The sequence below is a fragment of the Danio rerio genome, chromosome 5 (genome assembly GCF_052040795.2).
Source record: "Danio rerio strain M-AB ecotype USA chromosome 5, GRCz13ab, whole genome shotgun sequence".
In the NCBI taxonomy this organism is placed as follows: Eukaryota; Metazoa; Chordata; class Actinopteri; order Cypriniformes; family Danionidae; genus Danio; species Danio rerio.
Window position 1 is genome coordinate 40,542,629 of NC_141025.1, and position 24,939 is coordinate 40,567,567.

The 24,939-nt window shown below is 33.5% G+C and overlaps 1 protein-coding gene across 18 annotated transcripts in view; it reads right to left on the bottom strand.

Annotated features, from left to right (window-relative positions):
• Positions 1-24,939, bottom strand: part of paqr3a (progestin and adipoQ receptor family member IIIa) — a 238,227-nt gene that overhangs the window by 209,028 nt on the left and 4,260 nt on the right. For 10 of the 18 annotated variants that reach the window (XM_087251519.1, XM_087251506.1, XM_087251504.1 and 7 more), the window contains one exon: positions 17,954-18,116. The gene's annotated coding sequence lies outside the window, so the exon portion shown is untranslated. Of the gene's footprint in view, positions 1-17,953; positions 18,117-21,465; positions 21,559-24,939 lie in introns of all 18 variants that reach the window. The other 8 variants (XM_087251516.1, XM_087251514.1, XM_087251515.1 and 5 more) reach the window with 1 other exon arrangement.

Below are 24,939 nucleotides of genomic sequence, written 5' to 3' on the forward strand. Positions count from 1 at the left end.
TCAAAAGACATATTGTTTTGTTTATCTTAAATATCTTTTTTGGGGCACTTGATTAAGCAGAACGAAAAGAAACATGGCTTACGATACTGTTTTTCTGTGTAAATAGTTTATATTGTACAAGAACTCACATCGTCAGGCCCTTTTACCAGAAAATCCCTTCACTGATGAGATAATTCAGCATGTGCACTCACATACATACTCTTTCTCTCTCTCTCTCTCTCTCTCTCTCTCTCTCTCTCTCTCACACACACACACACACACACACACACACACACACACGCACACACACACACGCACACACGCACACTACCCTGCACACACCTAAATGTACACTCTCTCCCCACTCTCACACATTTATACACTCTCACACACACACAGTTCTCTCTCTATCTCTCTCTCTCACACTCACACACATTTTTGTGAATTGTGGGGACATTACATAGGTTACAATTGTTTTCATACTCTACAAACTATACTTTCGATTGCTCTAACCCCAAATCCAATCTCTAATCCCAACCCTATTTTCTGTAGTATATTTATTAATTCTGGTACTTTTATCATAAACCAACATCTTTACCATTTGGTAGAGGCTGATATTTTAGAAATTATGGGATGTGTTGGGAAAAAAAGCATTAATTGTGTTAACTAGCGACATTAGAAGTTAAGAAATGCAATCAAAAAAATTCTATTGCTTTTGTCAGTTGATGTGACAGTTAAAGGGTTTTTTGTAATACAATTTTAATCTTCAATACAGTCAGATGTATGAACTGTGCCCTTAATTTGACCTGATCAAAGAAAACACTCTTTCTGAATGTATAAAACAAAACTCATGCACAGAAGACAGCATGAGCATTTACAGCAAATAAACTAATGTCTATATTATCCCGCCTGCTTTTTAAACGCTGACAGGCGAGCTCTTATGATTGGTTATTCTTCATCTGCTCAACAGAAAGGGCTTTAGAAATGAAGCACTGTTCACCCATGGCGGGAAGAATACGCGGCTATCACAGGTAATAGACACGGTGGAGAAATCTTGCACATCAGGCACGCTCGTGTCTGGATGGATCCACAGCTTTAACAGCCAAAAAAGAGGAAAAGTTAACGGGTCAAATGTCCAAAGTGAGAGAGAGACAGGTAGAGGTGAAGTTTTACAACATTTCTCCCTAATTGTGAAATAGCGGCTCGTGTGCCCTGCCACCTTTACTCGCCCTCGCGCCATCCTTCGCCATAGTATTGCGACATCGCGCATAGGACATGACGTCATCATGTAATAACCGGTTATGATCTATTACTGAACTGATATCGAACATTTTGACACCCCTAGTAACGAATAACGGCACAGCACATAAAAAAATCTATCGGAGTAAATTTATTAAACTCATGGAAAATATGTACTTAAGTAAAAGTGGAAGTAGGAGAAAAAAATAATACTCCAGTAAAGTACAGATACTGTCTTTTAGTACATAAGTACAGTAGTGAAGTAGTTCTACTTCGTTACTATACATCTCTGACGAGAACTATCTGAAGATCAGTGTGTTGTTTTATGCTTTTTGGGCTCTTTGAATCCAGAAAACCTGCTCTAAATATATATTTCTTATACGTTATGGCTTACTAAAGTATATCAAAACCAAATCAAAACATGGCCCGAAACACACGTGTGAATTGTTTACTTTTACTTGGTTTTGTTTGTTCCTGCTGCCTGCATTTATTCTGCTATTTGACTTTTTAACTTTTTTTATTATTAATTTAAGATTCTTTTTAGCTCATATACAATTGAAGTCAGAATTATGAAGAATTATTGAAGTCAGTATTAGCTCCCCTTTGAAATTATTTATTTTTAAATATTTCCCAAATGATGTTTAACAGAGCAAGGAAATTTCCACGGTATGACTAATAAATTTTTTTCTTCTGGATAAAGTCTTATTTGTTTTATTTCGGCTAGAATACAAGCAGTTTTTATTTTTTAATAAACATTTTTAGGTCTAAATTATTAGCCCCCTTAAGCTATATTTTTTCGATAGTCTACAGAACAAACCATCATTATACAATAATTTGCCTAATTACTCTATCCTGCCTAGTTAACCTAAATAACCTAGTTAAGCCTTTAAATGTCACTTTAAGCTGTATAGAAGTGTCTTGAAAAATATCTAGTAAAATATTATTTATTGTCATCATGGCAAAGATAAAAGTAATCAGCTATTAGAAATGAGTTATTAAAACTATTATGTTTAGAATTGTATTGAAAAAATCTCCACTCCGTTAAACAGAAATTGCAGAAAAAAATAAACAATCGGGGGTTTTAATTCGGACTTCAACTGTATTTTAACATGCAAAGTTTTAGTGCCTGATTGTACAAATAAAATGCTGCCAGTTCTCCCAAAAGACATTGTACTGTTTACTTTTCAAGTAAATATCTACTGACATGTAGTTGTTTATATGCTAAACTGAAGGTCTAAAGGGCATCATCAAAATGTTAAAAAAGTGTAACCAAATATACGGATATCTAAACAGCAACAAATAATAAATAAATAAAATACTTCATTTGCAAAGACTTTAATAAGTTCATAGCCACAAACATAAAAGCCAAAGTGTACGTGGGATAACCGTCATTTGCAGGCGATTCCCTTGACTGAATTCCATTCTGATGAAACGCTCTACATCCATTTTAAGCCTGACTTCTCTGATTAAACTCCCTTACATGATGAGTGTGTGGGGGTGTGCAGGGGAGGTGATTTTATAAAACGGTGATAAGTGTAATTACTCCTGTTGCTAATTGTTCTTGTAAAATTGATGCACTCTCCGTCATTAGCGAGTGGCTGCGATACCGCTAACGCTGGCCCCCACCCGATCAATTATTCAGGCCCATTTGCCTTTGAATCTGTCACTGACACTTTACATTGCGAGCGTTAGCTTGTAGCAGCACTTGCATACATGGTAGACAGGAGAAGCTCCCCTGAGAGAGCTGCTTTCAGGAAGACTATTTCTGCACCGGTGTGCTTTTGACATGTCACTTAAAATCAGATGTAACTCTTCAGAGGCTCCATGTTCTCTTGTCTTAAATAAATGAACGCATGTATGTTAAATCCACATTACACCCTTGGCTCGTTTAAAATAAACCTTTGTCTTGTGAAATACAAAAGCACATTAGCACAGCAGATTTGTGAACACATTACAGTTGTAAAAATAAAGGTTTCATGAAATTGTTTGTAATGTACTGTCAGTAAATTTTTCACAAACATTTGGTGTAAAGTAAGAATTTCTGAATACAAACACATTTAAAATGTTGTAAAGACATAATACATCTGTATAACATTACTTTTTTTCTGAGCATACAGTTTACCATCAAATGCGAGAGAATATTACTGAAATGTTTAAAAACAATGTTTCTCAAAGAAAGATAGGAAGACATTTGGATATTTTACCTTCAACAGTCCATAAAATAATTCAAAGAGTCAAGGAATCTGGAGGAATTATAGTGCATAAAGGATCAAGAGTGCAACCTTAAGCTGAACTACCATGATCTCCGATCCCTCAGGCGACACTGCATCAAGAATCGTCATTCAGTGCTATCCCCACATGGGTTCAGGACCACTTTGGCAAACCTTTGTTAAGCACCACAATACATAGCTACATCCACAAATGCCAGTGTGCTATGCCAAAAGGAAGCCCTATGTTAACAGTGTCCAGAAGCATTGCTGACTTCTCTGAGCTCGGAGGCATCTGGAAAATGAACTGGAAAATGAAACTTGAACTGTGGTCAGATGAATCAGTATTTCAGTCATTATATTGGGAGAAATGGATGCCATGTGCTCTGGACCAATAAAGTAAAGGATCATCCAAACTGTTACCAAAAGGCCAGGGTCTGTCATGGTATAGAGTTGTGTCAGTGCCCTTGGCAAAGGTAACGTGCACTTCCGTGATGGCACCATTAATGCTGAAAAGTACATAGAAATTTTAAGAGCACACTATGGTGCTTTCTTTTCCAGGGATGCCAGAGCATACTGTATTTCTACATGACAATGCAGAACCACATTCTGCACGCATTACAAAGTCCTGGCTATGGTGGAAGAGGTTACAGGTACTTGACTGGCCTGCCTGCAGCCCTAACCTGTCTCCAATATAGAATGTGTAGCGGATTTTGAAGAGCAAAATGCAACAACAAAGACACTGTACTATAAAATTGAGAAACACTTTAAATAATGTTTGTTGTATTGTCTGCAATGAAATACAAGTCAAAGTACATTCAGAAATCACTACTTTTTTTTTTTGCTTTTCCCCACGGTCCCAACTTTTTCGAAAAAAAAAAACGAAAAAATATAGCTTAAAGGGGCTAATAATTTTGTCCCTAAAATGGTGTTTAAAAAATTAAAATCTGCTTTTATTCAAGCCGAAATAAAACAAATAAAACTTTTTCAAGAAGAAAAAATATTATCAGACATACTGTGATAATTTCCTTTCTTTGTTAAACATCATTTGGAAAATGTTTTAAAAAGAAGAAAATTTTTTGAAGGGGGCTAATAATTCTGACTTCAACTGTACATGCCACTTATATTTCATTGTCAATGGTCAGCTTAACTGAGTACACCCCATTTTAAAAATGAATATTTTTATCAATTTCTCAGTGAATATATGTAATTTGGTGCAATTAAACAAAATAAATTTATTAAACAGATACATTTATTAAAATAATATTTTAGTCAACAAACATATTTAGAAATTGAAAGATAATCCAATTAAATTCAAGTGAAATATTGCAAAAATGAATTACAACCTACAAAATTTCTCTTTTCTTTTTTTTTTCACTTCTCTTCATTTTTACTCTTTTTAAAACTTGTATTTAATATTTTTCTATAACATATTAATTTGGGTGGACAAGTTTTTGGACTGTTATCGTAGGTTATTTTGGTAGATAAGTGCCAGATTTGGCTTCAGTACTAATCTAATGTATATGCGCAAACATTATATTGTATAGCTTCCTATTAAAAAATATGTGGTGCTCACAAGTTCAATTCTTCCCCCTCTCTCTGCTCCCTGTGCTTTTGTGTATCCACTCTACACTGGCCTATACTGAACTAATGGTTAACATCCCCCAAAATTATTATATATATATATATATATATATATATATATATATATATATATATATATATATAAAAAAAACTCATCAACATTTTACAAACAATCTCTAGTATTCTGTCATACAGATTTGGAATGCTCTGAAGGTTAATCATTACAAATGTTCATATTTTTTCTTTATATAAAAAAAACATTTAAAAAAACATTTAAAAAAAAATTTAAGGAAATCTTATTAATGCAGTTCAGGTTTTCTGTATTTTATTATTATTATTTTTTTTTAGGGTTGTTTGGCACACTAGTGAAAGGTTGGTGTATAACGGCTGAGCCAAGTAACACAATCATAAATGACAATTTAATGAAATTACTAAGGTTTTGAGTGGTTAGATGGTTATTTACCTTCCCAAGTTAAAACTTTAGCAAAAACTTTTTTCTTTCTCAAAGTATACCATAAATGGATTTGTAAAATGTACATTAGCTGCCTTTGTACATAAATGATTATCATCATAACATATATAGCTAATTTAGTTGATGCAGTGAGTTTTACTTTCCTAAGCCTTCTGCTTTGCAGGCATATGGCTGATGGCATATTTATGGATTCATCAATTTATTTATTTATTTATTTATTTATTCATCAACTTATTATTCGTTCATTCATTTGTTTATTTGTTCATTCATGCCATACAGAGGTTAGGAACTAAACCTAAAACTAATCATTTAATCAAAACTAAAACCATAACAAAATCATTACTTGAACTAAAATAAACTTGTAGTTCTTTATAAAATTTTAGTTTTATTGATAAAACTACAAGGCACTTGTACCAAGTACTAAAATGACTAATATGGATTAGCTAAAACTGAAAATTATTAGCAGCAAACGATTAAAACGCTAGCTAAATTAAAACAAAATCTAATCTTAAATTTCATTGAGACCTATAATGGTACATGAGTGATATTGGAATAACCCAGGAGTCATAAAACGCTGAGCACAATTTCACTGCACACCATCTCTCAGATTTAAAAGCCATGCAATCTCAGACCTTTCTGCAGAGTCAGTGGTCATTACCGCAACCTCCCAGACCTTTAAGTATGCTAAACTCTAACACTGGACCAACTTCACTCAGAAAGCTGAATTGGAAAAGGTCAGTGGCTCGTGCATGTGTCTGTGTGTGTGTGTGTCTGTTTGTGTATGCGCGCATGTTTTCGCTCCGCACTAACAGACAGTGCAAGCTGGCAGGACGGCAGTGGATCCATGGCAGCTGTTTTGTTCAATGTTTCATGCTCTCAGCCACAGCTGCTCCAAATGAGAGTTAATATTGCAGGGGGGCCTTCCACTCCGGACTGGCCTTGTCACATACACTGAGCGTCAGCCCTTCTCCCTATGACACTGGCGGAGAGGACACTTCTCTCCCTCTATATCTCTGGGAGACAGTCAAAGAGTCCGTCTGTCCTCTCCGATCTGGTCTTGGAGACGGAGCGAGTGTGAATGTTGTCCTCCAGAGGAAGAATAAGAACAGGCCCTGAAAATATGCAGACTGCTGACATAGGCTTCTTTGCATGTAGTGGTCAGCTTCAGTGTTTGTGTGAAGTGAAATATGCCTTCTGGCTGATGGAATGCACAACAAACAGCTGTGCCACAGTGGTGCTGGGAGAAAGTGTGCGGTAGATGCTATTAGAGGCAGACTGGATGAAGCCCAGCTCGCTTCAGTACGTTTGCATGCTGTGATTCTTGTTGTGCAACAAGTAAACCGGTTGTATATGGAGAGGGTTCATACAGTTGGAATATTTAAAACGCTGATTTTGAAATTGTGTATGAATCTATAAATGTTTTCTTTTGTAGAACTATTCAAATGCAAAAACGTAATAAGGTGCAAGATGTGTTTGGCGTGATTTGTTGCTATTTTTCTGTTGTCTAATTTTCGCGTTTTTCACCACGTTGCTTAAATAGTAAATCCATTTGCATCATTTTGTGGTCTCATGGGTGTGCCGGTCTAGAAAGGAGGTGTGTTAAGGCGCATTGTTGGTGCATTGCTATTGCTGGAAATTGCTATTTTGAGAAAGTCCAATTTTTCTTCATGTATGACAGGCTTTTTTCAGTTTATTCATGACAATTAGCACTTTAATTATAATGTTATTATTAGCAGTATGATTTATTATATGCATATTCATATTTGTTTTAATAAAAACAAAGTTTATATTTGTCCACTTTTTTGATTTGGACACATGTTTGGATATAACAGTCCTTAATTTGTGAATTGCCAGGTCCCGGAACAGATTAGGGTAATGGATCTGGCAGGTTAGCTGAGGATGGAGAGGTGTCGTGCACAAAAGTGGAGACCGGGGGTTGGGGATTGTATTGTTGGATAGGCGTCGCCGACGAAAGTGAAGAGGGTTGGAGAGTCGTGGAATAAAGTGAAAGTGAACAGCAGACGGGGGAGGAGGGCTGTTGAGGTGGGGATCTGTAAAATAAGGTGAATTAAAGCCCTGCATATAACTTGTTAACGTTTTTTGACCACACTTCATTATTATTGTTTAATTATTCGTTTGCTGGAAATTAAAAAGGAATTCAGAAATAGTTTTGATACAAATATTTGTGCTTCAATCAGATAATTTCTAACTAACTATAAATAACCAGAGTTTCTTATCTCAGTATCTTTGTCTTGAAGAATGGGAGATGGGCGACACGGCAGCCCAGTGATTAGCACTGTGGCCTCACAGCAACAATGTCTCAGGTTAAAGTATCTACTAAACCAGTCAACATTTCTGTTTGAAGTTTGCTTGTTCTCCCAGTGCTCAGGTGGGTTTTTCAGTTTCCTCCCACAGTCCAAAATACATGCAACCCAAGTAACTTGAACATACCGAATTAGCATCATAGTCAAGCTTTTAGCAAGCCGTATATCTCTCCTTAGCCATCCTATATCTGTTATTAGCCAGAAATAAGTTGAAGGAGTTCATCAAGATCTACCTAAGCTCAAACTCTCCTCTCGTCCTGCTAACAGGAGGGAAAATTATAATTTGTATATTTTTTTATTATTTATGTGGATAATTATGCTCAAAGTTGATTCAAATCAACTTAAATTACATTAACAAATTGTTGAAAGTTAGAACATGATTAACTTATCTTAGTAAGTTAGTGTCGCAGGATTATATAATTTTTTTAGAGTGAGATATTTGTTTCTTCAGGTTTTTAGGAAAATAAAAAAGGAACAACACTTAATTGTAAAATTTATATAGTCAGTTACAATACAAAAGTCTTTATTATATGTACTTTTAAATGCATTTTTTAATTTTATTTAATAAACAACATGTTGGGATGTGCCTAAAAGTTGATCTTTCACACCATGTGGCACAAATTTGTCCTCATAGAATAGGTAGACATGCATATAAACACACAAACATATACACACACACACACACACAAACACTGAGCGGGTGTGTAGATCTGGATGTGTTCCATCCACACTGCTGCAGCTGCATAAGAAAAACAGATGCTGAACTCTCCCAAACACCCCGCGTGTCTCATGCTATCTATCAGGGGGAAGAGAGTGGCCATCTCAGCACAGAGACGCTCTGACAAAGACATCTGTAAGATGGCATGGACACACAACCCCGTCTCACACACAAACACACACACACTGAGCTGAGGCCGTTGCCAGACTTCAGGAGCCAGTCTGTTCCTCGTTCAGATGTTCTGAGCAGAAACACAGGATGGCTGGTTGGCAGGATACATTTTGCTTTGTATTTCTACAGATGTGTTCTGACTCAACTGACTAAATAAAGGACCTTTTTTAAAATGGGAAATCTTGAGAATTCTGCTACTAAAAATAATCTTTCTACTCACCTGTTCCAAGTCATATATAGACTATGTTTATATATAAATATTCACTGCTGAACTCAAATCATGGTACAAACCTGTCAACACTGGGATGCAAATACCCCCCAGTCACCCAACCCCCCCAAAAAATAGAAAACAAAAATCCCCAAATTACTAAATATGTTCATCTGGAGCTGTTTCATTGTAAATAAATTTTTGAAAGGATCAGTAATATGTTTTATTAATAGTATTATTTACAAAGGTATAAATAAACAAAAAATAGTATACTATAGAAAAGGCTGCAAATAAAATAAATCGTTTAGCCTATTAAAATTGATAGCTATTATAAAGAAATTGAATGAATTAATATTAACCTTTTTCCTCACTGTGTAATTTAAACAATTCTTATTAAAGTGCAGCGACTAAATCACTCATTTATATTTTTCCTCTGATTACATTAAATAACAGAGGTAGCACTTTAAAAAAGCACACATCTTTAATAACTTTTTATGCTCATTTAAGACTAAATTTGTTGTGTTTACAACATTTTTTTACCAAGATCGACATGATTACAGTTTAAACACGCACGAGTATTCACTTTTGCTCCGCTTCTAATTGCATGTACAGAATCCGCTTGGGAAACAGCATTTATTTATCAAAATGGGGCGTCTGACAGTCATGCACCACTTACATGAATTGTTTTGAGAATTGCATAGGAAGAGCGAGGGTCAATAAACTTTACTGTTTATTGCCACCCTTTGTTTGTAAATACAGGAGAAATACGGGAAAATACCTTTACGGGATGATAGCGAGATAGAATTGTAAAATACAGGAGAATCCCAGGAAAAACGAGAGGGTTGACAGGTATGCGTTGTTTAACATTTTTAAAACAAATCAAATTCATGGATTATTCAATGCCAGCGAAGTCTCCGGTCAATGAAAACAATTATTTTCTATGAAAGTGGGCATACCACCTTTTTTCACAATAAAAAAATCTTTGTCTTACAATGTTTCAGCTCAAAATACACCAAAATTCCTTGATTAAAGCTTGCCAAATTTGCACATATTTGCGTGTGAGCAAAAACACTCTTTTTTGCTTATATCCCTTAAAATGCGAATGAGCTACTGCTTTCCAGAAGAGGGCGGAGCCTCTACATTATTCTGCCACTTCAGAAACAACAAAACAAGCAAATCTCACCGCAAATGTTAACATGTTTTAACCAGAGTTAGACAATAATGGAGAGGAAAAGATACAGACAAATATATCTACTGTACATGTTGAAGAAAACTCAAGTTGATTACACTTATTGACTAGCATTTTACTGCTATTCAATGCTACTGCTATAGGAGCTAGCCTTTTTAAACAAACAATGATGACAACTGATGCTTTTCTAATGCCATACAGTATGTTAATTTTCTCATACCACGAGAAAAAAATTGTTGAGCAAAAAAGAAATGAAATAATAATACTGAATGGCTAAATGATCCCTCTAATAAGTATATTTGCTGTACAGTAGATGTTTCTATGTTGGCAATAACATTTGTATACATGATTTTGGACAAAGCACACCCATGTGTTTCACAGCCAAACAATTAAATAAAGGCAAAGTTTTACTGCTCACAGAACCCATATGAAGCAAGGTGCGAGAATGATCAAAATTATGAGGTAACATGTTAGCAGAAACATTTATTATTTGGCCATTGTTTTACAACAGGCATGTTTAATTACCAACATTGATATTCTATGAAGCTAACTACACAAATTTTACAATTACAATTATAACAAATAATTTATGCTGCTATTCAACATAAAAAGAGGCATTTTTACTTTTTATTAACTGTAAATAATGTGCACCCTTTCATTCTTATTCATATGCCCATTTAAAAATGCATTGTATTAATATATTACTTCTAATTTATTTAAAAATGTTGTTTTATCTATTCTATATGGTTTCTATTTATATATTTATATACTATTATATATATATATATATATATATATATATATATATATATATATTATATATATATATATATATATATATATATATATATATATAAATACACACACACACACACACACACACACACACACACACACACACACACACACACACACACACACACACACACACACACACACACACACACACACATAGATACATACATAAATACATATATATACATACATACATACATACATACATACATACATATTTACATATATTATATAAATACATATATTTATATAATTATATATACCACGTTGTCCTCACTGGCGTAGATGTCAGTAGGCTATGGTACTTCTAAAATTTTCTCAATTGCTAAAACACAATTCTTGAAAATAGTTCTTCTGTAGTTGGTAACATATCGGAGACTATAAGGGTCTGTATGTGTTCATATATGTTGAATTTAATAATTTATTTTATATAATTGCAGACGTTACAGTAGGCTACATTGAACTATCATTGATCTGCAGTTATAATCAAATCCTGTTCATAAAAAGGTTAGTAAGGAACATTTATATACAAGTATTTATGTGTATGAAGCATCTGTTTTGTGTGAAGTGCTTCTTATATGATATGTGTATGGCCCGTAGAGCTTTACTTTGACAATTCCTCGAGCGAGAATGATGTTGACTGAAACTTTCTGAAACCATTTAGTACTCGTTTGGCAGTGGAAACACAAGCCTGATATGTGTGACCCTTACCTTACCGTACTGTACCACTCAGTGGAAACGAGCCATTAGGTAGCACCACAGGTATTTCCAGTGTAACAAAACACCCCCCAAAAAGTCAACAATGATGAACACATAAACCCCACTGCCAGCTAGCGTTTCGAAAGTGTTAATGCAGAGCAACACAAATAGAATGCAGAAGTCTAAATGCACGGCTATGCAAAAGGCATACACAGAAGTATAATTCAGCCCTAAGGGGAAGCAGTTTTAAAATAGAATGTCTGTCCTACATTAGTTGACTGAAACCTGCACGGCCGATTCTTGCACAGGCTTGCAGAGATTTTCCTACTAATATAAAGTAATTGGGTATTCAATTTTTCACATTTTCTAGGTTGTTGGATGCATCTCAAGGACCTGATTATACGGTGTGTATCACTTAATTCAGATTTTCATGATATGTTCTCCCTTTAAGGATAACTTTAGGCAGCTCGCACAATAGCCTCTGTGGTTTTACCGCGCATAAATTATTGCTTTTCTCTCATTTCTTGCAAAAACAGACGGACATTGGGTTTCAGAGAACAATTTGTCTGGTATGGGAATGTGCTCTCGCTGCATGTCCCATATGGCCATTCTTAAGGAGAAACATTTCTGTCACTACTAGTCTCCTGTCCGGCAATGTCAGCCATTCTTAGAGTATTCTTCTCTGCATACAGTACCGTACCAACAGTGTAAATAAATATCATCTCGAACTGATGGCATTTTTTAAAATAAATTGTCAGTAGATCATATAATATGAGAAGTAGTAATGTAAATGCAAGCGTAATTCATTGTTGTGATATATAAATTATAGTATGATTCAATAATCAAGACTCATTTTAATACACTCACTATGAAAAAAAATGGAATTTAAAAGTTTTTTTTTTTTCGTCTTTGAATAAACAGCATTAATATGATTCAGCTTCTAATGACTGTTCCTTTCATATTTTTTTGATGGATTGACTGGTTTATTGGTTGATTTACTTTATTTTTTCATCTTTCTGTTTCTCTTCTGCTAATAATTTAGCAGATTTGCTTTAACAATGTGAAATTAAATATCTTGCTACAGTGCATGAAGATGAAGAAAGGTGCAGTTGTTATAAAATTAAACCACATTAACTTTGAAATATGTTTCTTAAGTATTTTTATATATTGTACCATTTATATACAAATATATATATATACACTCACACTCACACACACACACACACACACACACACACACACACACACACACACACACACACACACACACACAGTAAAATTGAAGTCAGAATGATTAGCCCCCATGAGATTTTTTTCAGCACATTTCTAAACATAATAATTTTAATAACTCATTTCTGATAACAGATTTATTTTATCTTTGCCATGATGACAGTAAAAAGACTTTCTCCAGAAGAAATAATAATATCAGACATAATGTGAAAATTTCCTTGCTCTGTTAAACATCATTTGGGAAAAATTTAAAATAAAATCTCTAAGGGGGGACAAAAATTCTGACTTCAATTGTATAATTAATATATATATATATATATATATATATATATATATATATATATATATATATATATATATATATATATATATATATATATATATATATATATATATATATATACATACCTGTAAAAAATTGAACATAAAAAAATCCATCAGAATAAATAAGTAAATTCCATGAGAATACATTTTTTCTTATTACTATTTTTATTATTCATTTGAAAAGTACCATCTACTGTACCATAGATGTTCTATCTCCAAAAATCATACATTTCCATCATCATTTCTGTCACCAGTTAACCCTGACCTCTTATTTACTGATTTCAATTTCAGCATTTATTTTTATTGCATAAATTTTGACCAATTCGGTCACATTCAATTTAAAAGCTAAAATTCTATTTCTTTTTTAATACATATTAAGGTTCGAAAGGATCTTGAAACGGGAATCGAACTAGGGTCAATGTAAGCACCATAGACAAATACATAGACAGACAGACAGATACTGAAGGTAGAAATACATAAATAGCGATCTTTTGATTCTACACATTTACAAGTGTGAATATGTGTCTTGACGTCTTATTTTGCAGTATATGTAAGGCCTGTGTTTGTTTCATTGCTAATTCTGAGCATCTGTTTGCAGAGATCTACGCTGGGCCTGCAGTGACTCGTGACCCACGCAGATCTGCTGCATGCGTTTTATGGCCTGTGAGACACAGCCATGAAATATACATGCCGAGGCAGAAAAGAGCAGATTCAAAATTATGACTCTAAATTATGCATCACATAGTGGTTGCCAATAAAACAATTGTTGCCAGTAAACACTATACTGGGCAGTCTATGTTATGAGAGAAGATTAAATATGTCTCTCAATTCCAGACCCTGTAAATGTGGCTCATGTAAATGAAAGCTGTATTTTTTACTAGTAGATGGTGATTTTTGGGTTATTTTTACTTTATAAGAGGATATTTTATGACTAACTTTTATACCAAATTCTTAAAATACTAAGTTACTTTATCATTACTTCTTACTGTGGTTGTTATCACTAGTTCCTGAGAAACCATTTGCAGTACTTACAATGATGACTTTCATCTAATATTTTCTGTAACAAAGCTGGAATGTGATGAATATTAACTAAATTGTTGAATTAATGAATGACAAGTTTTTTCAAAAACAGTTTTATTTCCTATTTGGATTTATGTATTTGCTTTATTTCCTTAAAATTAAGGCACTGTTAGATGCCAGTGCTTCCTGTCATATCCAAACAAAGTTTGGATTGCAAAAAACACATCACAGCCAATAAACAATTTTTTTCCTATGATTTTAAATGATCTTTTAACCTCTGAGTAAAAAGTAGAAGCAGAGTAGGCTTCACTTTTAAATGATAGAATTATAATCCTAATCGAAGTGATGACGGATTTTGAAAGACATTAATCAGCATTGAGTATTACTTTACTGAAAAAATATAGCATCAATGTCTTGATCAACATATGTATGTAATGTTAATTTAACTTATGTTTTTAGAATTTAAAACAAAAAGTTATATGAGATTCAACTTGGTTCAACGTAATTAGAAATGACTTGTCAAGTTAATTTGATTTAACTTAAAGAAAAAACATAAGGTAGAAAGTGTTAGTATTAGATAGCGGTTCTGACAATGGAGTTGAGGATCCAAATGCAGCGTCTATATTGACAAGAGTAATTAGGCAGGCAATGGCCAATAACAGGAGCAATGTGTACATAAAGGGCAATCCAAAAGAGAAATCGGATAAAGAGATTCAAAGAGATCGGTCCAGGTGTCTATAACAACAAGAAATCTTAGCAAAATCTGTGTGTTTGTGTGTGTGTGTGCTGTTTATATGGTTCATCTGATTGGTCCATTATGAGCTTCCAGCTGTGTTAGTCCAGTCAGGGAGAGAACTGGAACTGATGTATGTGAGGTGCATGTTGGGATTTGTAGTTCTTATCAGTGGCAGATAGGTAGTTCTCCAACGATCTGCAACTGCTAGACTGCTAGGTGATCGTGACAATAAGCTTAACTAAGGTATGACTTTATTCCCAGTTCAGACTTACGATATAGGCAAAACATAGCACAAGATCAGAGAATTCACAATCGCAGAATTCAGTGAGCAAGCAATCAAATGCACTGAAAAAAAGATTGCCAATGTCAACATCTAGAAAGCACCTATGATTTGCCATTTAATTCATTATCTCAACAGAAACATGTCACTTTTTTAAAACTTGTACAAAAAGGCTAGATTTAAAACCATTGCGACAAATTAACATAATTTTTGCATTTCACTTCAATGCTACAGTCATAGTAGGTTTTGTTTAACTGTGCAGGCTTTTTTTAGGCAAATGCGTTGAATGAATTAAGTAAATGGGCACTATGTAATTTCCATGACTGGTTGATCTGACTGATTGATTGACTGACTGACTGACCGACTGACTGACCGACTGACTGACCGACTGACTGACTTGACTGCATTTTCACACCCACTTGGTAACGTTCTTTTAACGCAGAACAAAAAATGTGATATACGCACATTTATAAAACGTTAGTTCCATTAGTTCCACTGTTCCTATCATGCACAGCATACACACCTGCTGGAAACAGAAGTAAACGAGCTGACATATGACTTCATAAGCAGTAGTGAATGGTGGGCTGTTGGTTTCACCATAGCGCTTCAGTCACAATCAATAATGGCGCTCTTGTTCTAAATGCAGTATGTAGACAGTTAATTATAAGCCAGCCTTTGGTTTTAGAGTTAATTAATTTTCAAAGTGCATCAATTATAAGCTAATTGGGTTACATGGCTAGACCCTGAGGAGCAGCCATTGAAGAATAAAGAAACCACTGTCCTCTGCTTCAGTTTCTTTGTGCTTATCAAACACAGATGCCGCATGATGCCTTGATTTATTGTTTACAGTGGATTTTGAGCATCTGTAGTTTGAGCCCAGTGGAAAAAAAGGCAATGAGAATGCTTGTGCAATTTCAACTGCACCAATATAACAGACAATTAAATGACTTAATAAAACATATTTAAATGAGTACATGGCATCTGAAAAATAGTTAATGGTTTTTCGTTAATTTACTTTCTAAAGAAATTATATATTTTGCTATTACTTCTTTTTGTCATCCATTAATCTCATTCATTATTCATTAATCGAACAATTATTGGTACTGTTTTTATTCATACTTTATCCATTTACATTTTGATTATTTAGAGTATTTTAAATAATAAAATTTTAAGTGTCTATACATTTTCATTTATTTTTTATATTTTAGTGAAATTAAAATCCTAATAAAAATTCCATTGACAATATTTTAGATTTTTGAAGAAAAAATATTAGAGCTGGGCAAAAAAAAAAAAAAATCAAGATTTAGCGCATCCAAAATAAAGTTTGTTTTGTCATAATCTAAGTATGTGTACACACATGTATGCATATGTTTGAAAAAATGTTTATTTATAGACAGTATATTTATATTTAGATACAAAATATGTAAATACAATACAAATTATTAATAAATTTAAACATCTATTTAAGAAAATTATTTTGTATAGTTTTGTTTTCATGTATGTGTTTATCATTCTATGCTTGTGTATATACACACATACAGTTGAATTCAGAATTATTAGCCCCTTTGATTTTTTTTTTCTTTTTGAAATATTTCCCAAACGATGTTCAACAGAACAAGGACATTTTCACAGTATGTCTGATAATATTTTTTTCTTCTGGAGAAAGTCTTATTTGTTTTATTTTGGCTAGAATAAAAGCGGTTTTAATTGTTTTAAACAATTTTAAGGACAATATTATTAGCCCCTTTAAGCTAAATTTATTTTTCAATAGTCAACAGAACAAACCATCATTATACATGAACTTGCCTAATTACCCTAACCTGTCTTGTTAACCTAATTAACCTAGTTAAGCATTCAAATGTCACTTTAAGCTGTATAGAAGTGTCTAGAAAAATATCTAGTAAAATATTATTTACTGTCATCATGGCAAAGATAAAATAAATCAGTTATTAGAAATCAGTTATTAAAACTATTATGTTTAGAAATGTGCTGAAAAAAAATCGTCTCTCCGTTAAACAGAAACTGGGGGAAAAAAATAAACAGGGGGGCTAATAATTCTGACTGGCTGACTGACTGACTACACACACACACACACACACGCGCACACACACACACACAAGGCTGAGTCCCTTAGTGCCCCACCAGTAACAATATACAGACATATCGCACTGCTACTCATGTGATATTGTGTTTATACAACAGTTTGAAAGTGGTTTTGTAAGAGGAACTACTTTCTTCCGCCATTTATACACATATGCAGCTGACGTCAGAACAGCAGAAAGCATTGTTACTTCCCCAATGTCATTTTAGAGCTAGTGTTTGAATGATTCTCTAGCGCAATGTCTAAAGTGATGACAAAACAGGTGATTTTGCTGACATTGATTATACGGCTGAACAGCATGTAATGCTATCAGTCTGCAGAGATTTCCTAGTATTTCTCTGTTGCAATCGAGATATTACAATAATTAAACCCTGAAAAAGCCAAAGTAACACAATCACTACTAGATTACTGTTTTGTTTGGGATAAGGAAAAACGGTAAACACATGCAGGCATTTCCTCTGTCTTTCTGTTTACTTAACTAGTCTGCAGTAACAAAAACAGGAGACGTATTAGAAACAAACAGATGGCCAACCAAAACGTAACAAGTGTTTTACACAAAATACACACATTCCTGATATGCGGTTCTGGTGTCACACTCAATACACTACAATTATACGGTAGAAATGCAGCCCTACAGCATACAAAAAAGAGAGCTATTTACTTAGAATGTCACTTACCCATTTTATAATGATTTGATCAGCTGTAGTTTGAAAATACGCAGATCTTTTCTCCTCTAAAGGATTATTAGGAGGTCTCTGTCACCATCTTGTGAATGGACGATGTCAACCGTCTTTGCTCTGCTCAGTATGACAGGCTGATGGATGCTGATGCGCTGTATCCCTGAAAAAATAAAAATTTAAAATAGGCACTATCCTTATAAATAAACTGTACAGTTGCCATCTAAACAACTACATTCTTGCCTAAAAAAGCCTTAAAAGTACATTATGTTGTCCAACAGCTGCAATATTTGTCACACTGTAGTGAGTTTATTGATCTGCTGTCACTCTATGTGGGCGGAGTAATACAGAAGAGTGAGGAAGCTGTATGAGTTCTGATACTGCAGAATATTGCACGGCTATCAGACAGGCTATTAGATTCGAGAACCAGTCAGAACTGTTGTATTTATTTATTTTATTTTTTACACACACACACACACACGCACGCACGCACGCACGCACGCGCGCACACACACACACACACACACACACACACACACACACACACACACACACACACACACACACACACACACACACACATACATACACAAACATTATGTTAAAACAAACTTTTATTTATTTATTAATCGTGATAAATTTTTGCCCAGCACTAAAAATATTGGTTTTTTTTATCATTTGTTTGTTTGTTTTTGACTGATTCAGTCCAACAATAAAGGCATCATGTAATCCTCTGTCAGTTTCCTGACTGTTGTTTACTCCACTTGACCATCAGTTGTGGTCCAGCAGATTGGTTGGGACAGACTTTAACATGTCACTGGGTTTTGGTGCTATGAAAAAGGATGACCTTCAAATAATGAGATGTGCCTGCAGGGCCTCTCGCCTGCCTGTAAAGAACTCCACAGCTGTGTGTGTGTCTCTCTTTCTCTCTTTTCACTCTGTCTTTCTCTCCATCTCTCACCTGGTGTGCCCTGGGGTGCAGGATCGAGAGAAGCGCCAGTGATCTACACCCCCAACCTTCGTCTCCAGCCCCAAACAACAGAGAAAAGAGAAAGAGAGAGAAAAAAAACACTGCATCCTGGAGAATAAACAGCAGGCATCAGGGGATTCTCCCCGCTTCGTATGCAGACTGTAGGATAATAATGGCATTGATGTAATCTGATTTTACATATTTGAGGATTTTAAAAAATGGTTTTATCATTTTTGTTTAGGATGAGTTTAAACCCTATCAGCAACGGTTATCTACTCCTTCCTTATTAATTTATTCATTCATTCATTTTTATTGACATACTGTAGCTCTGACAGCGCATTAACACATTTTGTTTTTATTTTTTTCAAATATTTCCCAAGGTTTTTTTTTCATTTATATATATATATATATATATATATATATATATATATATATATATATATATATATATATATATATATATATATATATATATATATATATATATATAATTTGTTTTAATTTATTTAATTTCTGGCTAGAATAAAAGCAGTTTATATATATAACCTGGTTAAGCCTTTAAATGTCACTTTAAGCTGTATAGAAGTGTCTTGAAAAACATCTAGTCAGATATTATTTACTGTTATGATGGTAACCATAAAATAAATCACTTAATAGAGATGAGTTAATAAAACTATTATGTTTAGAAATGTGTTGAAAAAAATCGGCTTTCCGTTAAACAGAAAATGTGGGAAAAAATGAACAGGGGGGCTCTTATTCTGACTTCAACTGTGTATGAAGAAGACTTTTTCAGAAAAAAACTTGGGGAATATTTGAAAACAGGAAAGTAATACTAAGATAATAATTGTAATAAAAATAAATAATTATATACATTCATTTATTCAATCATTTTCTTTTCAGCTTAGTCCCTTTATCAATTCGAGGTCACCACAGCAGAATGAACTACCAACTTATCCATCACGTTTTTATGCAGCGGATGCCCTTCCAGCCGCAACCCATCTCTGGGAAACACACACTCATTCACACTCATACACTATGGACAATTTAGCCTACCCAATTCACCTGTACCGCATGTCTTTGGACTGTGGGGGAAACAGGAACACCCGGAGGAAACCCACGCGAACGCAGGGAGAACATGCAAACTCCACACAGAAAAGCCAACTGACCCAGCCGAGGCTCGAACCAGCGACCTTCTTGCTGTGAGGCGACAGCACTACCTACTGCACCACTGCGTTGCCATAATTATATACATACACTTCCAAATTATCTGAAAATAAAAAGTATATAAAACACAATATTTAAATACAATTATACATACAGTTGAAGACTTTTTAAAGGCTATTTATTTTCTAGGCGTTTTTATCTAAAAGATTTTTCTCCAACACATTTTAAAACATAAGTTTGAAAAAAAAATTGTATTTACAAATATATTAAATTACTAATTTATTTATTTTCTTTGCCTCTAGGTTATTGTAGGTTAAAACAAAGTAACCTTAAGCCTTTAAATGGCGTTTTATGCTAAAAAATAGCATCTTGGAAAATAACTAGTAAAATATTATGTATTGTCATAATGGCAATGAAAAAAATCACTAGTAACAACAAAATTATTTATTATAAGTATTATGTTTTAAAATGTGTAGCAGAAAAATCTCAGATAAACAACACTTGAAAAACAAATGACAAAGAATTACATTTTCACAGGAGGGCTAATAATTCTGTGTGTGTGTGTGTGTGTGTGTGTGTGTGTGTGTGTGTGTGTGTGTGTGTGTGTGTGTGTGTGTGTGTGTGTGTGTGTGTGTGTGTGTGTGTGTGTGTGTGTGTGTGTGTGTGTGTGTGTGTGTGCATAATATTGTTTAATTTATTTTTCACTTATTTTATTTATTTATACATTTTTTTATTTCAGATAAATTGACTTTAAGTTTATAATTATTTATTTATTTATTTATTTTTTTTTTATATTTGGGTTCATTGACGGTACAATTGTGGTTGAACTTTGATTCCTAGATGTTTACAGCTTTTGATTAATATTGGATTATTTGAGATAATATGGATAAGCTTAGGTGATTTCAAAATAACAGATTAATCTGACCGGACATGTGATTGTGAAAATAGACACAAATGCAAATTACACAAGGATTGAAAATAAAAGGTGTGCTCTGTTTTTGAAAAGCTGACACCATAAAAATAAGCTGTGTAAAAATAAATGCAGTGCTTTAAAGTGATAAAGTGACAAATAGAGATGGTGAAGCTGCCCGTCCAGTTTTTAATTTCATTTCCCTGATGCCGTCGTAGATCAGCGCATAGCTGGCTTTACTAATGAACTTTTAGAAGAGATGTGCTTCATAAAACTGAAATTCATGGCTTGATCTCTTCCGTTGAGGGCGTGGAGTCTGTGAACCTACAGTATGTAATATTGATTGATGAAGAAATCTATCACATCGATCGTGAACATTTTCCACAATGAAAATGATTGAATTACAGCAGTTTGGCCTTTAATGGATCTTTGGCTCATAAAAGGTAAGACATAAAGTCTGCTTCAGACCTGCTCAATTAAAGATGGGAGGCTGCTGGTCAACCCTCGGCCTCTGGGGACATGAGTTATGGACAACACTGCAGATTTTGAGTTCAAGTACTTCTGCAAAATAAAAAAAACAGACTGTTGAAGTCAACAAGTCCTTTGAGCTCATATGTACATAATACATTAATAATTTCAGGTGTTTTGAGTATTTTTGGCTTTTCATGAAATGCGTTCTCAGTCTAATGTAAAGGAAACTCCCAAAACACACTTAAGAGTGTTTCAATTTGTCTGTAAATTTAAATGGCACTGCATATATTAAAGGCTGTTTTCTCAAAATAAGTTTCCCTACTGCACTGAGCCTTAAATCTCCATTTTAGCAGCACTTAAAACTTAACAACTGATTTATTTATCATCATTCTGTTTGCTGAAAGCTTTTTTCCCATTTCCTAAAGAATATGCTCTTACAAAATGTGCTTGATTACTATTCTATAAAAATCTAAAATAATAATGGGCGGCACGGTGGCTCAGTGGATTGCACTGTCGCCTCAGAGCAAGGTCACTGGTTCAAGTCCCAGCTGGGCCATTTGGCATTTCTTTGTAGAGTTTGCATGTTCTCACCGTGTTTGCATGGGTTTCCTCCAAATGCATGCGCTATAACTGAATTGGCCATAGTATATGAGTGTGAATTTGAGAGTGTATGAGTGTTTTCCATTACTAGGTTGCAGCTGGAAAAGCATCCACTGTGTAAAACAAATGCCAAAACAGTTGGCAGTTCATTCCGCTGTAATGACCCCTGATATACAAGTTATATATTATATATAATAATAACAACAACAACAACAATATTAATAATAATGATATATAAATAAATAATATTAGGGCAGTTCACAGTATTTTCTTAAATATGGAGTTAAATATGGAATTAAAAGACAATTTAAATACCCTCCGAAAAAACATTTGACTATAACGTTAAAAAAAAAAAAAAGGAATTTCAAACATGACTTAATCCAATGTTCAGAAAAAAGTTAAGCAAATTGATGGAAATTTAAGGAAATCATGCATAATTTGCACATTTTTCATACATTTTTTTGGGACTTGTCATTTGAAATGTAATCAGGGAACTCAGAAACATAGTAAAATAACAGCAGTGTCTTGCCTTAAACAATATAGTGAAAGATGTTTAATCTCATGCAGAATGAATGCCACTGCAGATGCTCTGCGATACTGTAGCTCTATACTGTATATGCTGCATGTGTACGCTTATATCCAAGCCTAGTTTAGAGAAGCACTGACCACCTGGGCTATGACTAATCCACACACACACGCATACACACCAGCAGCACACACACACACACACACACACACACACACACACACACACACACACACACACACACACACACACACACACACACACACACACACACACACACACACACACACACACACACACACACACACACAAACAGTTTGCACACACACACACACACACACACACACACACACACACACACACACACACACACACACACAAACAGTTTGCTGCTGTGGTTGCTTCAAACGCTGTTTTTGTGCACATCATAATCACATAACACATTGCAGCTGTTGGCTGTTAAGGATCATGGCGAAGGTGACGTTAGCCGAGGGATTAACGTATTTTCATTTCACCAGCATTTTATGTCATAATAAGTGAAACTGTTTGGTAGAATAAATATTAAATCAGTGCTGGGATATTATTATGATTCAGAATTTTTGCGGGTTACACTTGTGACTATTTAACACACGCTGATTATGGCAGTGTTTTCAAAAATGCTAATGAGCTATTTATTTTACATAAAATAAAAACAAATTGTAACCAGAAACAGTCAGGCCCCCCAAAATGATAAATAAATAAATAAAAATAGATAAAAAAATAAAAAATAAAAAAATAAAATAAAAAAATAAAATAAATAAAAATTAATTAATTAATTAATTTATTTATTTATTAATTAAAATATAAAAAACATAATAAAATAAATTAATTAATTAATATAGATAAAAAATAAAATAAATGAATTAGTTAATTAATTCAAATAGATAAAAAATAAAATAAATAAATAAATAAATAAAAATAAATAAATAAAAAAGATAAACAAATATAATTGAGAATTATAATAGCTTTGTGTGATGTAAATCAGTAAATCAGTTGACGATCTGGTGTAAAGTATCATACAGTTACTCTACATTTAATTATAAGTAAAATAATTATAACAATAATGTTGCATATTGACATTTAAAATAGTAAATCATATAATTATGTATTTTACTGAATTACAACGAGGCATTACACAACACTGTTTTCAACTAAAATCAGGAAAATAAACTTTTTTAAAGATTTTGCCCATCTATTTTCACAACAGTGGTGCTTTTTGGCCTGAAAACTCAAACTTTTAAAATCCTTGGTCACACTTTATTTTGATGGTCTGTTTGTTGAATTTCATTTACATTGCATTTCATCCCAACTAATTCTCATTAGATTATAAGTAGACCTGTTAGGGTTAGTGTAAGTTGACATGTACTTGTAAATTTTCTCATAGTCACTTAAATGTGTATTGAAGGAGCAGCATCAACAGATATTAAGCAGAGAGTCTACTAATACTCAAATGGACCATCAAAATAAAGTGTTACCAAATCCTTCCTATGTGATCCTAATTAGTGTACCTCTTGCATATTATAATAAAAAAGCCTTTTAAAAGTCTTTGTTTGCATGTTACCTTACAGTCATGTGTAAATGCTAGACAACCAACACAACAACATGCGCATGTGGAGATGCATAACATTTCTTTACAAAGTGATGTGTCCAACCACTAGCTTGGCATGCATAATATAGCACTTCAACAGTTTTTGTGGATCAGTGTGGATGTAAATCTTTTAGACAACATAATGTAACTTTTCAAAAATGCAAAAGAAAAACTTTTAATTTTTGTGCATTGTTCTTTTTCAGGATTTTTAATAAAGTGTAATAAGTTTAAAAGAATAACAAACATTTAAAATAAATCTTTTATTAATTTTTCTATAGCAGAGATGGCCAAACAAGGGCCTACACTATAGAACACACTCCACTGTGTTATAAATGTGATTGTTTGGTTTTATTGCAATAAGTTAGCATTTAAAAACGAATACTGGATTAGTTCATTTGATTTATAGTTATGGTTTCTTTTTATTTTGAATTATTATGAATACAATTTTTAGTTTTTGGCCATTCATCCTTAAAAGTCACCCCTGGTCTAAAGATTTAACATATCCCTGCTAAGTTAAAGAAAATGAAATCATACTAATTACAAACTTTTAAATAGTAGTGTATAATAATAATAATAATAATAATAATAATAATAATAATAATAATAATAATAATAATAATTTATTGCTATTATAAGAACCAAATAAAAAGAGAAACAGGAGAAAATAAAATAATCTAAAATAAATGGGAGGAAAATATCAGAATTCAGATTATTATTT